The following is a 12,998-nucleotide window of genomic DNA, read 5'->3' as shown; positions in this document are numbered from 1 at the left end:
GAGAGAAGAACAGGTTATCTCCCCAGTGACTTCCTACATTTTGTGCAGCCTGAAAAAGAGGAGGGATGGCTCACGGAACCGAGGTCCAACCAACCATTTGGTGGAATAGAACCTTGGGTGAGGGGATCTGTGGGTGTGTATTACTTTCCCCTTTCCTCCCAAAAAAGTAAAATTTCACTGGAAACCAAAAAGGATCCTTTCCCCCTGGTGATACAGGGCTTAAAGAGAACATTTTTCTTCCACTTTTAGGCTTTGTTTTGAAGAAATACAGGCTGCTGAGTGAAGATATTAGTTGGACTGACTTCTCCACTGAGATTTATAAACCTCTCTTGTGAAGCATTTGTATGAAACACTTCATAATCCACCAGTCCCTCCATTAATTAGAATCACAAAGGGCCAAAAAGCAGCCAAATCCACACATATGCCACCAACATGTGTGTGTGCAATCTCTCAATGGAGGTAATAAGAATATTTTTGGTTTGTGCAATTCTTAATAACCGTCATTATTTTAAGGTCTTAAGTATTTTAACTAAACTAGTATGAAACTCACATTTCACAGTAGCTTCTACTAGCATCCTCTTCTGGTTAATATCTGATAAATACAGTACACACCTTTCCTAACTCTCTTCTGGTACCGGGGTTTACACAAAGCAAACTCATTTCCACATGGTTTCACACAACAACATTAGTTTCATGTGCTTTGATATATCATAAAGATTTCAATTCACTCCAAATGTTCATGTGTTTGGATTGTTTTGAGTTTAAATTGAAACATCAAGCAAGAAGAATTTTGCATGGCTATGGGTTTTTACTGCAAATGCTATATGCAGCTTAATGCTGCCTCATGGGTACTGTGAGCAGTAATTAGTAATTTTTTTTCTTTTTAAATGCCCAGAAGATGTTAAGTAATGCAAGAATATTCACTAAGTTTGGGACCTTAGGGGATGCATTTTCCCCTTTATCTATTTTATAGCTTGTGTTCACTAAGTACAATGCTGTGACAATACACTATTAATCTGTGCACTCTTAAGATCTTTGGGTGGATTTTGTCATGTCAACCCAGAATTTCACAAGTGATTAGAAAGACGAATGCTGACCAGTGTGCAGGATTTCAGGGCACAGAGTAGGGAGTGCCCTTTTTTTGAGCTGCTAGTTTCTAGTTTTGAATCTTCTTGAAAACACAGCCCTCAAATTTTTCTACTGCATTTTTTTTCAAATTTGAAATGAAAATATTTTTTATCCTGTGGTTTTTGTACTGATATTTATCAATGTTGTGTTGATAGAAAAACTACTTAACCTCTTCTACTCAGCACTTTTCTTTAGGACAGCATAATGGGAACAAGTGTTCACTGTTACTGGTGACAGAACAGCACTCAGTGGTTAAACTTGTCAGCCAGCTGGAGCCAGGGAATCCAAGATAGCATTTCCATTTACAAACATTTTATTTTGTGTTCCTCCATTAGTAACAATTCCTGTCACACACACATTTATTTTGTGCTCCTCCATTAGTAAAAATTTTTATCACACACTTGTAACTCAGTCTTCGATTGGTTTGTTATTTTATTCCTATGCTAAGTATATTCTCAAGCTCCATATTTTGTAAGGCAGTGATCTACTTCCTGAAATTGTCATTCTGTGCCTAAAATTTTCAGTGAGGAAATAAAAATCTTCGGATATTTTCTGTTCTACTTAGTAGGTGTTAGCTAAGGTGAGCAAGTATGTTTCTTTATACCAGAACAGACATATCAGCTTGTTCCAGAATGTGCCTTACTTGTGTTGTGGACTCTGACACTTGGGAAAATAAGCGCTTGAAATAAGAAATTCTGATTTTTGTAGAAATAGCATTAGATGTAGGGTGGGTGAGTTGTTCATCTAACTTTCTCCAGAGTTCTCAAAACTGTGAAATTCTTAGTGTAATAGACTGGAAATAGGTCTGTCATCAAACTGTGAATTCCATGGGGCATCAGGAACTGGTATTCATACTTCATAGTGATCATTCTAATGTTCATTGTCTTCCTTGTTTTTGTCGGTTGGAAAATTCTTATTTGTATTCAACGATCCTAAATAAAAGATGCTTGAAACTACAGAGCTAAGCAATGCTATCTGAAAAAGATGAAATGTGGAAATCCAGAAGAAATTAGTTACAGGTAATTAACCAAGTCAGAGTGGGATGAAACCAGGTGGAATTTTAAAAGTTCAAGACATTTTTATTTTTCTAATGACCAGTAGCTTGCTGTTGTGTTGAAAAATTCTTTTGCTAATTAGACATGCCTTCCTTTTAGATAGTGTTCCTCCTTTAACAGTAAAATTTTTGCTACACTTGGAAGGAGCTGTATGCTCAGGTGGCCTTTGTGCTTTGTGATCCCCACAGCTCTGAAGGGGAGACATGTACAGCATCTGCACTGTGCCAGTGCGCCTGAGAGGCAGATCCAGAAGAGTAGCTAGCTTTGATGCTCATGCCACAAGTACCAAAGGATGTGTTTATTCACAGCAGACTGGTGTCCACCAAAGAGGGGGCTGGGAAGGTGCAATTCTGAAATTACTACATCCCATTTAGGAAGTATGGTCCAAAGAGCGAAGTGCAAGCTTGGATGCAATTTCCCAGGCCTATTGCATGCTTCTTGTATGACCTTGGGAAATTACTGTAAATCCAAGCCATCAGCTTTCAATTGAGACATGCATAAATGTCTGTGAAAGTCTGAATTTTAATAATATTGTGCCTCAATTCCCCATCTGCTAATTTAGTAGCAGTATAATTTTCCTGTCTTGAGCTGAACTGTGAATGGCTCAGATACTGGGAAAGCAGGGGAGGTTGGAGTACCAGAGGTAAGAAATGACAAGCGAAACTATTTTTTTGAAGGCTTCTTGAGATCAAGCTGCTATATGCCAATCCCTAAGGAAAGTTGAACTAATTTTTGAGCCTTTTCATCACTACTGCTCAACTGTCTTTCCTTCACAGGATGCACAGAAATGTAGTTTGTTGACACATATTCCACTGAGTAAATTTTATTAAAATTGACCAACGTTTCAAAATTTATTGGGGGAGCTAAGACAGATAGGCTGTACCTAATGCCTAAATCTTGTTCCTTTAGAAAAAAGAAAAACCAACTTACTGTTTTCACCAGTGGAATGGGTAGTCAAGCAAATAGATGCAAAGATACAGCTTGAAGCTTAGGTTTGCTAGTTAATTTCAGCCCAGTGGGGTTAAATGTGGCTGGAGGCAATCCTTTGAAAGGTAGCTGGAATAGCACTGACTTATAATCAGGTAATTTATATGTTAAGACATGTCTGAAACATCAAGTATAGACATTCCACACAAGCAATAGGAACTTCAAAGTACACATGCAAGATAGAACCACTTGAAGGACTAGAAGAGATCTTGGCAGAAACTTTTAACTTGTCCATGAGTATTACAGCAACAAGTGGAGGTGAAACTATAACAATATCCCCTCTTCTTTGTTTTCAAGAAAGGAATGACACTATTTTGTGATGCAGTCTGAGAAGAGGTCACTTTTCAACTGCACCATTACAACCTCCTGGATAAAACCATTAGCATTGGTTTTGTCTCTTCTCAAAACACAGAACAGAAAAAAAATCAATGCTTATTTTGAATAGCAAAGGTTGAAGTAATTTAGCTTTTTCAAACCTTATGACAAGTAATATAAAGTATAAAATGAAAAAGCTAAGTAGCTCTGGTAAAACTTCAAATTAATTTTTCATAACTATATTTATTACACATTTGCAAGGGTCATTCACATGGATTTGTTTGATATCACTAGCATTCAGCTGCATTCTATGGTTATGTTTTAGATTTTCTCCCCATTACATGTGGGATTGAAATTTCTCAGTGATACAAATATGGTGAAAGATGTCTTATTTAATCCTATTCGGAAGAGAACAAGCAGCTGCTTAATGGCTATGCAGTGAAATCCTACATCTCCCAGGGGTGGGGAAGCTGGGTTCCATTACAGCTCTGTTTTGGGTACTGCAGAGGGAGCACAGAAGGCATGTCAGATGAAGATGGGAAGTAAGGAAATGTGGACTTTTGCTCAGTCCAGTTCTGATTATAAAGTTACAGTTATGAAAGCCCTGAGGCTGTCAGCATTGACATAGTGGGTTTACAGAGCAGGAGCCCTGGTGGCCTACAGAACTAAGCTTTTCTCTGGATCATGAAAATTTTCTTACATAATGCCCATGTTTTCACATTGTGTCCATGTGGTTGAATTGCAAGGTTTGAGCACTTGGTTTTCTTGGCATGTGCCATGGTTTAACCCCAGTCAGCAAATTCCACACAGTTGTTCACTCAGTCCCCCTCACCTCAAGTGGGAGGAGAATCTGAACAAAAAAGTAAACCTCATGGATTGAAATCAGTACAATTTAATGATTAAAATAAAATGCTATGATACTAGTAGTAGTAGTAGTAAAGAAGAGGAGAGAGAGGAATAAAACTCCAGAGAAACAAGTGATGTGCAACACACTTGCACACTACCCACTGACCAGTGCCTAGGCTGACCCCAAGCAGTCATCAGCAGCTTCTGGATAACTGCCCATAGTTTATTTACTAAACATGGCATTCTGTGGTATGAATTATCCCTTTGGCAAAGCTGGGGCAGCTGTCCTCACTATGTGCTTTCCCCAGCTCCTTGTACCCCTGCTAACTGGCACAGCTTGGGAAGACAAATAGTCCTTGATTTAGAGTAAAACACAATTTAGTAACAACTAAAACATCAATATATTATCAATAATATTCTAATACTAAATCTAAAACACTGTGCCAGCTACTAGGGAAAAAAACTAACTCGTTCTCAGCCAAACCCAGCATGAATGGAAGAATTCAGGACTTTCCTAGAGGTATCAGAGGTTTCCAGAGGCTATGGCATTTGTCAGTATTTGTAGTTTCCTTCTTGTAGATATGGGGCCCTAAACTGCACTGCTTCAAAGGCCTGTGTACATTACCATTCTGTCAGCAGCATGATGAAAATAAAACTCTTCTCTTTTACTTAGTCACACAGGGAACATCTTACCCATGGCCCTGAACTCTCACTAACATACTGACGGACACCATTGCATTTGCAGTGTAGGCAGAGACATAAATGACTTCTGTCAGCTTAAACATGAAAGCTGAAATTCTTTTCTCTTGAACTTGTCCAGACTAAGGACTGGATATAGGGTCACTCTTTGAACTGCCTTTCTTCAGAAGGATGGGTTAACTCCTGGATATGCCTATCTTTCTGTGTTGGCTGCAGAAGGATCTTAGATCCAGAGCTTATACAAGAGGCCAAACTTTGAGGTGAGATCTGGAGGTAAGAAAATGAATCTAAGCTTGCAAAAATGACCTGTGGCATTTCAATTACATTAATATTTGTCTCTGATGATGGAGATAGGAATGTGACAAGAACACACTGAGATCATGCAGCAACAGCCAGATTTTATTGTTGGTCGCCTTTTATAGGGGCTTCAAATTTCCACTGGGCAATGATATGGATGCATTCCATTTGTGGTTCAGAGGGCTTGGCTGAGGTCCCCTGTTTGAATTGAAATCTGACCTATAAGTACTGTGCCCAGGGGCTTGTTTACTTCCACTCTCTGATAAGCCAGGCTGGTTGAGTTGGTGTCAGTTATGCCAAATTATCTGGGAGGCTATAGACCAGCTATGACTGTTACGCTTCCCCCTTTCTGTTTTAAAAAATGCAAAGTGTTCTTCGTCATTCGTCTACAGGTGCCTTGCAGACAGGATGACAAGACAGCATGATTGATGCCTTAGGCTTTAGCTTTTATATTTTTGATATCCTTTACTGCTTTAGTGTGTAGTTCTGAGCTTCAAATTAAGGGATGATAAGCTCTCTTCACAGAGTAGCTGCACAAAAAAATTCCTTTCCTAGCTTGGGACCAAGGACAACCGATCCAAGTTTCAGGCCCAAGAGCATAAACAATGGTGGAGTGAAGAGAGAAAAACAAGGCTGGGACGTCATAACCAAAAGCTATAATTGGACAATTAACTCAAATATGCGAATGGACCATAACTTATAAAAGTGAGAGATACCTCATGACTAGTCATCTATTTTGTGACCATTTTGGGTTCATCTTTGGCGTAACCCTGGCTGGGCTCTTGTGCTACCCAAGGTGTATCCATTGAGACCTTCTAATACTGCGGAGGATCAGTAACGGGACATCATGCCATGATCAATATGATCAAGTGAAGCCAATTTATTACAAAAAGCAAACTATATATATATTCAGAGACATTATCAGAGACATTATATTGTTCTCTATTGTTCACGCCTCAAGCTAATACGTGATTGGTTAAATCCTTTTTACGCACACATTTTAATATTTCAGTTAATTTTAGTTAGTCTTTCTTCTGCATGTGTCTTGCTATGGTTTTCTCGTCTGCCTTTGTATCCTGAACTGTCTGCTTTGCGCGTGTTCTTCTCCTTTCATGTCCTTTAAGGGCATGGTGACCTTACTCGGTTTCTATTAAGGCTGGATTGTGCATATGTTGCATATGTCCATTGTCCTGCAAAAAAAAACTCTCAACAATTCCCCTGTCTTTTTGCACAAGCCAGACTGAATTAATAGTACATACAGTTATTCTTTGCACACACTGTAATAAGCAGGGTACAATAAGCAAAATTACTAAAATAATGCAAAAAACCATAATGCCAAAGCGAACTAAGTCTTTAAGCCACCCAGTAATGCCCAAGATTTTAGCCACTCATTAAAAGGGTTATTAACAACTGTAAGTTTCTTCGTGTTTTCTTTAAGTTGCAAAAGTTTCTTTTGAATTGATTCAGAGTGATCAGAGAAGTTCATGCAACACATCCCTTCAAAATCTTTACACCCATTCCCTTGTGTGAGGAATAAAAAATCTATGGCAGCCCTATTTTGCAACACAGCATGGCGTATGCTATCAGCATCAGTGGTGAGTTCATCTAACACTGTGGATGTGATATTAATTTGTTTCCCTGCCCAACACACTAGTCGGCTTAATTGTGTGAGAGCCTGTGTGGAGGCTACTCCTGGCATGAAAAATTATGCCAATATAACTGATGGTGAGTCCCATAATTGTACCTCATCTCTACATTCAGGGCCCAGCTGATGCACACTACATCTTGAACGCTGGCACTTGTGACTGATGTTAAGCATCTGGTGGATGTTAGGGGCAAATAATGTTAGTTTGCAGAAATAACATGGTCCTTCCAACGCTTTCTGGGGCACTGCAGGCCAGGCTCTATCGCCGCAAATGAGGAAAACCCCAGGAAGTAGCATTTTAGCTGCACCTTGCTCTGTTGGTAAAGGCCTTATCCAATTGTTACAATAGTCTGTGGTATTGTAGTACCATGAGGAACCAGGGGATATCCAAGTGCTATCATTTTTTTGGTCATCCCTCTTTTATGCTAAACAAATCTGAGCCTACAGAATAATACCCAAAAAATAGACAGTAATTGCCTGACATAGAAGCCAGGTTGTCTAGCTCCTATGGCTTCATGCCGGTGATATTCAATCCCTGGACAATTGTAAAAGCTTTTGCTCCCAGGGAGTTCATTGAAATTCCAAAAGTGTCGCACCAATTTGCAGACATTGGTCCACCCTGGATATTCCACCATTGGAGCATGCACCAACTTGACCAAGCCTCATTTAAATTTTTGTGCACTGTGGCTTTAGTCCAAGGTCCAAATTCTTCCATAGAATCTAATGGAAATCCAATTAAACAAGTACGAAATAGATCAGAAGGTGTAGCCAATGATAAGCAAATTGATTCCTGCCCTGTTTGATTAGCCCATGTAACCCACATGTTTGTTTGCTGATCAGTGTTAGGCAATCCCTGTGTTTTTCCTATTACCGTAATGATTATCATCACTATTATTTGCAGGACAATTGCCATTGTCGCCACATTTGCTGATCACATCTATGCTTTAGCCAATATTCTTTGGCCTCATCCCACTGACTGTCAGAAACGTGATGCTATGTGGCACTGCTATTTCTCTCCCACACTCTGCAGCTGTAATCTGACTTTGCAATACGATTTGATTTGCTATTCCCCGTTTTGCCAATTGAAATTGAATCCAAAGCAAACTTTGCTGATCCTGTGTTTCAGTAAGGGCTAAATTCTGGTTAAAATTCCAACGCTGTAAAAATATCCCTCTAAGGAGCTCAGGGGGAGGTTGTCTTCTATGACTAGGCCCTAAAAATATTTCTAGTGTGCGCTCAACATTAAGCATATTAAATATACTAAAACATCTATTCCAAGCTAAATTAGTAGAGCTAAATTTTTGCTTTTTCCTGTGAGCTATAAGGAGATTATTTTCCTGACGGACTTGTCGCCACCACTTCAGTTTGCATTTAACACACTGGACCCTGATCCATGGTTTGCAAAAAAAACCATCAACAGAACAAGCTTGTTCAATTTGGTTTAAGACCTGTATTGGAAGTGGTGGTGGTAAGCTGTCATTACTGGTTACCATAACCCCAGGTCCAGGTTGTTGGCCCACATCTGTTAATAGCTGTGGAAAAAAGTTCAACTGTTGTTCAACCATCAGGTGCTGGACTATCGGGTTCAGTTGCATCTGGAGTCAGTGCTGTCACCGATGTTCTGCTTCTGGACAGAGCATTAGCTGGCAGGTTTGACTTTAGGTAAGGTTTCACCCACTTAGCTGGAATCCAGCGAATTCCCTTATCTGTAAGTAAGCACTTGTAACCTCTTCCCATTAATTTCACTGTTGCTGGCCCATCTCACATCCCTATTTCTGGGCTTTTAAACATGACTTGAATACCATTAGGCAATTCCTCACTTGGCCTACGTATGAGGGCATGATGCACAAGAATAGGTGGTTCATCCCTATCTCCTGTTGTTCTGAGATAATTAAGTACAAAGATAGCCTTAGGTGTCCTTTCTTCCAGGGATCTATCATTCTCCCTTTTTGTTTTTGCAGCATGCCCTTGAACATCTAATGGGCACACTCAATAATTGCCTGACCTGTAGGGTTGTGTGAAATACCAGAATCATGTTGGATACCCCACAAATTACAGAAATGTTGAAACTTTAAAGAACAATAAGCAGGGCCGTTATTCATCTTGATGGCTATAGGGATTCCCAACACTGCAAAGCAATTGTACAAATGTTTCTCAACATGACATGCTGTTTCACCTGTTAAAGGGGTAGCCCATATAACACAAAAGTATCAATACAAACATGCACGAATTTCTTCTGGCCAAATTCTGCTGCATGTATTACATCCATTTGCCATAATTGCAAAGGCTGGGTACCTCTTGAGTTAACACCAGTGCCTAAGCCAATGCCACCCCTTTGACAATCTGGGCAGGATCATACAATGCCAGTGGCATCAGTAAGAGGGGTACCTAATTGTTTAACCAACATCTTTGCAGATTGATGTAAAAAGGCATGAGAAGTTTTTGCTTGTTGAAATTTATTGGAAGTTGGCATTGGCCAGACAAATGGCTACCAACAGATTGGCTCAAGTGTTACCTTCAGACAGACCAGGGAGATTTTGATGACTGCGAACATGAGTAATGAAACACTCTTGTTGGTGTTGGTTCAAATTTCTCAGTAGTCAGCTTAAAAGTGGATACAGGTGTTTGTTATTAACTTCCTTAACTACCACCCTTTTGAGGCATTGTACACAGCCAACCATGTAAAGTGAATCAGAAACAATGTTAATAGCCTAATCATTCCAGTTCTCAAAGGCCCAAATAACTGCCTTCAACTCCAAGGTTTGCAATGTATCTCCTACTTCCCCAGGAATTATATGCTGATTCCATGAACCCTTTTGCTGCCACATACAAGCAGCCCTTTTAGACCGTTTGCCTGCATCAATAAAAATTCTTAGTCCTAGTACCAGACTAACTCAGATCGCCATGATCTGTCCTCCAGCCACTGCTAAAAAGGCTGTGTAATGATTATAACCTTTAGTTGACTTAACATATCCCTACCAATTAAACCTAACAAATTTCTGGGAGTCTGCATGACATAGGGTCTTGCTGTTATATTCACTCCATCTGGGAAAGTAAAGGTAATTACCTCCCTGCTTAATCGAGATGCTTGGGTTCCACCAATCCCTGCAATTCCCAAAACAGGATTGACTACTGGCCAATTTTTGGGCCATATAGTGCTTGGTTGATTGGTATCAATTGTGAGTCTCTTGGTAATAGAATTACTGTTGGGATGTGTAAAGGTTACCTGCTTATGTGGTTTACCTCTTGTAATGTCCATTGCCCAATAAATTTCTGGGTTACCTGTGGAACCAAAATTGCCTGTTCCCCACTCCTTCAATCCTGTACAGGGAAAACAAGACTTAAAAGGAACAAACTGAGAAATTTGTGATCCTTTAGGGATAGATACAGGAGGGAAAAATGTCCTAACCATAATTTTGATAAACCCTTGATAGTCTACATCAATAACCCCGGGAATTATATCCAATCCCCTTTTGCTTGCAGATGACCTTCCTAACAGGAAAGCACTAAGCACACCTGCCAGAGGTCCCTTTACATTAGTCTCTACCAGATGTACTGCAGAGTCAGTAATGGTAATGTCTACTGTGGTTTCCACATCCATTCTGGTGCTTCCAGGAGTTGCAGATTGGAGAAAGTCCTCCAGAGGTTTGAGCTACCCATGCAGCTCGTTTTGCAACATGTCTAAAATCTGCTGAGTCTTGTCATTAGTGTTGTCAAAGGAAAGCATCTTAAACAGCTTCTGCTATTTTTCTGGATCCAGGTCAGGATGATCATAAATAGCTCTATGCAAGTGGTCTATGAATTTATTGAAGTCCTCATTTCCCCCTTGACATATCTGTCTAAAAGCCTGAGTATGCAGCCCATCAGGAAATGCAAGGATCGAGTTGTATGCAAGTTGTTGGCTTAAATGCAAAACTTCATCAATACTTTGGGCTTGGACAGTTGTTGTGGACCAGGGACCTTCTCCTAATAACTGTTGTGCTGTAATTCCTAACAATGTGTCCCCCTGAGCCCGATGTCTTGCTTCCTCTTTTTTACATGCCCCTTCCCAATTCTTATAGAACTGAATCTGCTGGTGAGGAGGCATGATTAACCTAACCAAAGTTTGAACATCAGCTGGCATAAAGATATCTGCTGTAAAAATGAATTGTAATAACGATTGTGCTAATTGAGATTTTAAGCCATATTGTGTAACGGCACTTTTCAATTTTTCTAATATCTTCCAGTCAAATGGCTCCCAACCTCGCCCTGTGGCTTGGGTTAGCACAGGGAAGGCTTCTATAGTACTAGGGGAGAATGTCCCCTCAACTGTTGCCTCAGTAATAACTCCTTTCCTCTTTCTTTTTGGTGCTGTTTCTATTTCGGGATTTAGCTCTAACTCCCAAACTTCCATGGTTGAGGGGGGTATCTGCCTCCCCCTCCACTCCTCAAGAGCCCTTTCAGAGCTCAAAATAGCTGGCAGCTCCCTCCTTTCAAAAGAATAGTCCTTTTGGGGAGCAACTCGATCGCTTTGTTGAATTACTAACTTCTGCGAATTGTCTACCAAAGCTTTTAATTCCTTGTCTACTGAGGCAGATCCTGAATCTGTCTTTTCTTCTTCAGCCTCATCTTCAGATGATGAGTGCATTATTTCTAAAACTTCACCATCAGCTGCCCCCTTTTCCTGAATACTTTTATTCTTGGGTTTGCAGCTGGAACCTCCAAGGGAGGCTGCTTCCTGACTCTGTTTCTCATCTGAGAGTCCTGAGGTTCTGAGTTCCTCTTTGGTTATTGGAACCAGGCTACAGGGTCCTGGGCAGTGCGAAGGAATGTCTAATGTAGTTGAAAATAACTTGCTAGCAGGAAATGCCTGTGGCTCAGGATCAGAGTTTGGGGAAAAAGCAATGCAAGCTGCTGCAGCAGCTTTCTTTTCCGCCTTCATCGCCCATAATACCTTTACGATGTTTTTCCACAGGTTAGTCTATTTAGATGCCTCTTTAGCCTCTCATCTTCCCAAAGAAATACAGTCCCACAACATGCCGCCCATGGCTTCCCATGTTGATACCTCAAAAGGGATCTGCTCTCCTGGTATGAAGTTTCGTTCCCATGCCCAGTAAATAAGTCCCTTCAGAGTGGAAGCATCATATTTCTGCCCTCTCTTAGAGAGGATATGTTGAAGGAATTTCTGGACCCTATCTCTTTCATGGTTCAACCCCATTCCTCCCCGGCCGCTCACCTGATCAGGGTGAGAACAATTCTTCTTCAATTGCAGATTCTTTTTCCACCTTTGCTTCTCGACGGGAAAGTGAGGATACTTTTGACTGGCTTCTCCACCTCCCGAAGGTTGTCACTGTACCCCTCACAGCAGTGAAATAGCCGTCTTTGGGTCCCTCATTTGGGCACCTAAATATGTGGAGGATCAGTAACAGGACATCACACCATGACCAATATGATCACGTGAAGCCAATTTATTACAAAAAGCAAACTATATTTCTACTGTTCTCTATTGTTCACGCCTCAAGCTAATACGTGATTGGTTAAATCGTTTTTACATGCACATTTTAATATTTCAGTTAATTTTAATTAGTCTTTCTTCTACATGTGTCTTGCTATGGTTTTCTCATCTGCCTTTGCATCCTGAACTGTCTGCTTTTGGGCGTGTTCTTCTCCTTTCATGTCATTTAAGGGCATGGTGACCTTACTCAGTTTCTATTAAGGCTGGATTGTGCATATGTTACATATGTCCATTGTCCTGCAAAAAGCTCTCAACAACCTACTTTATTCTTTAACTCTGTCTAGCCTCTGTTCTAGGGCAGCTTTCACAAGGCATCATGATGACACCAATGATTTCACCCAACTCAACATGCCTAGCCTCTCCCAGCCAGTGATGCATACCATAAATGGTTGAAGTTGTAACATTCTTTCCCAGGAGCTGTCAGGGGGATTACCAATGATACAAGTTCTCAAAACAGCATGCCGCAGGCTTATTACTTGGAAGTTACAAACTTACAACATAACTCTACAAACAGGAAACATTTCAACTTTAG

Source organism: Molothrus ater, chromosome 5 (genome assembly GCF_012460135.2).
Source record: "Molothrus ater isolate BHLD 08-10-18 breed brown headed cowbird chromosome 5, BPBGC_Mater_1.1, whole genome shotgun sequence".
Classification (NCBI taxonomy): Eukaryota; Metazoa; Chordata; class Aves; order Passeriformes; family Icteridae; genus Molothrus; species Molothrus ater.
Note: the sequence above shows the minus strand (reverse complement) of the source record.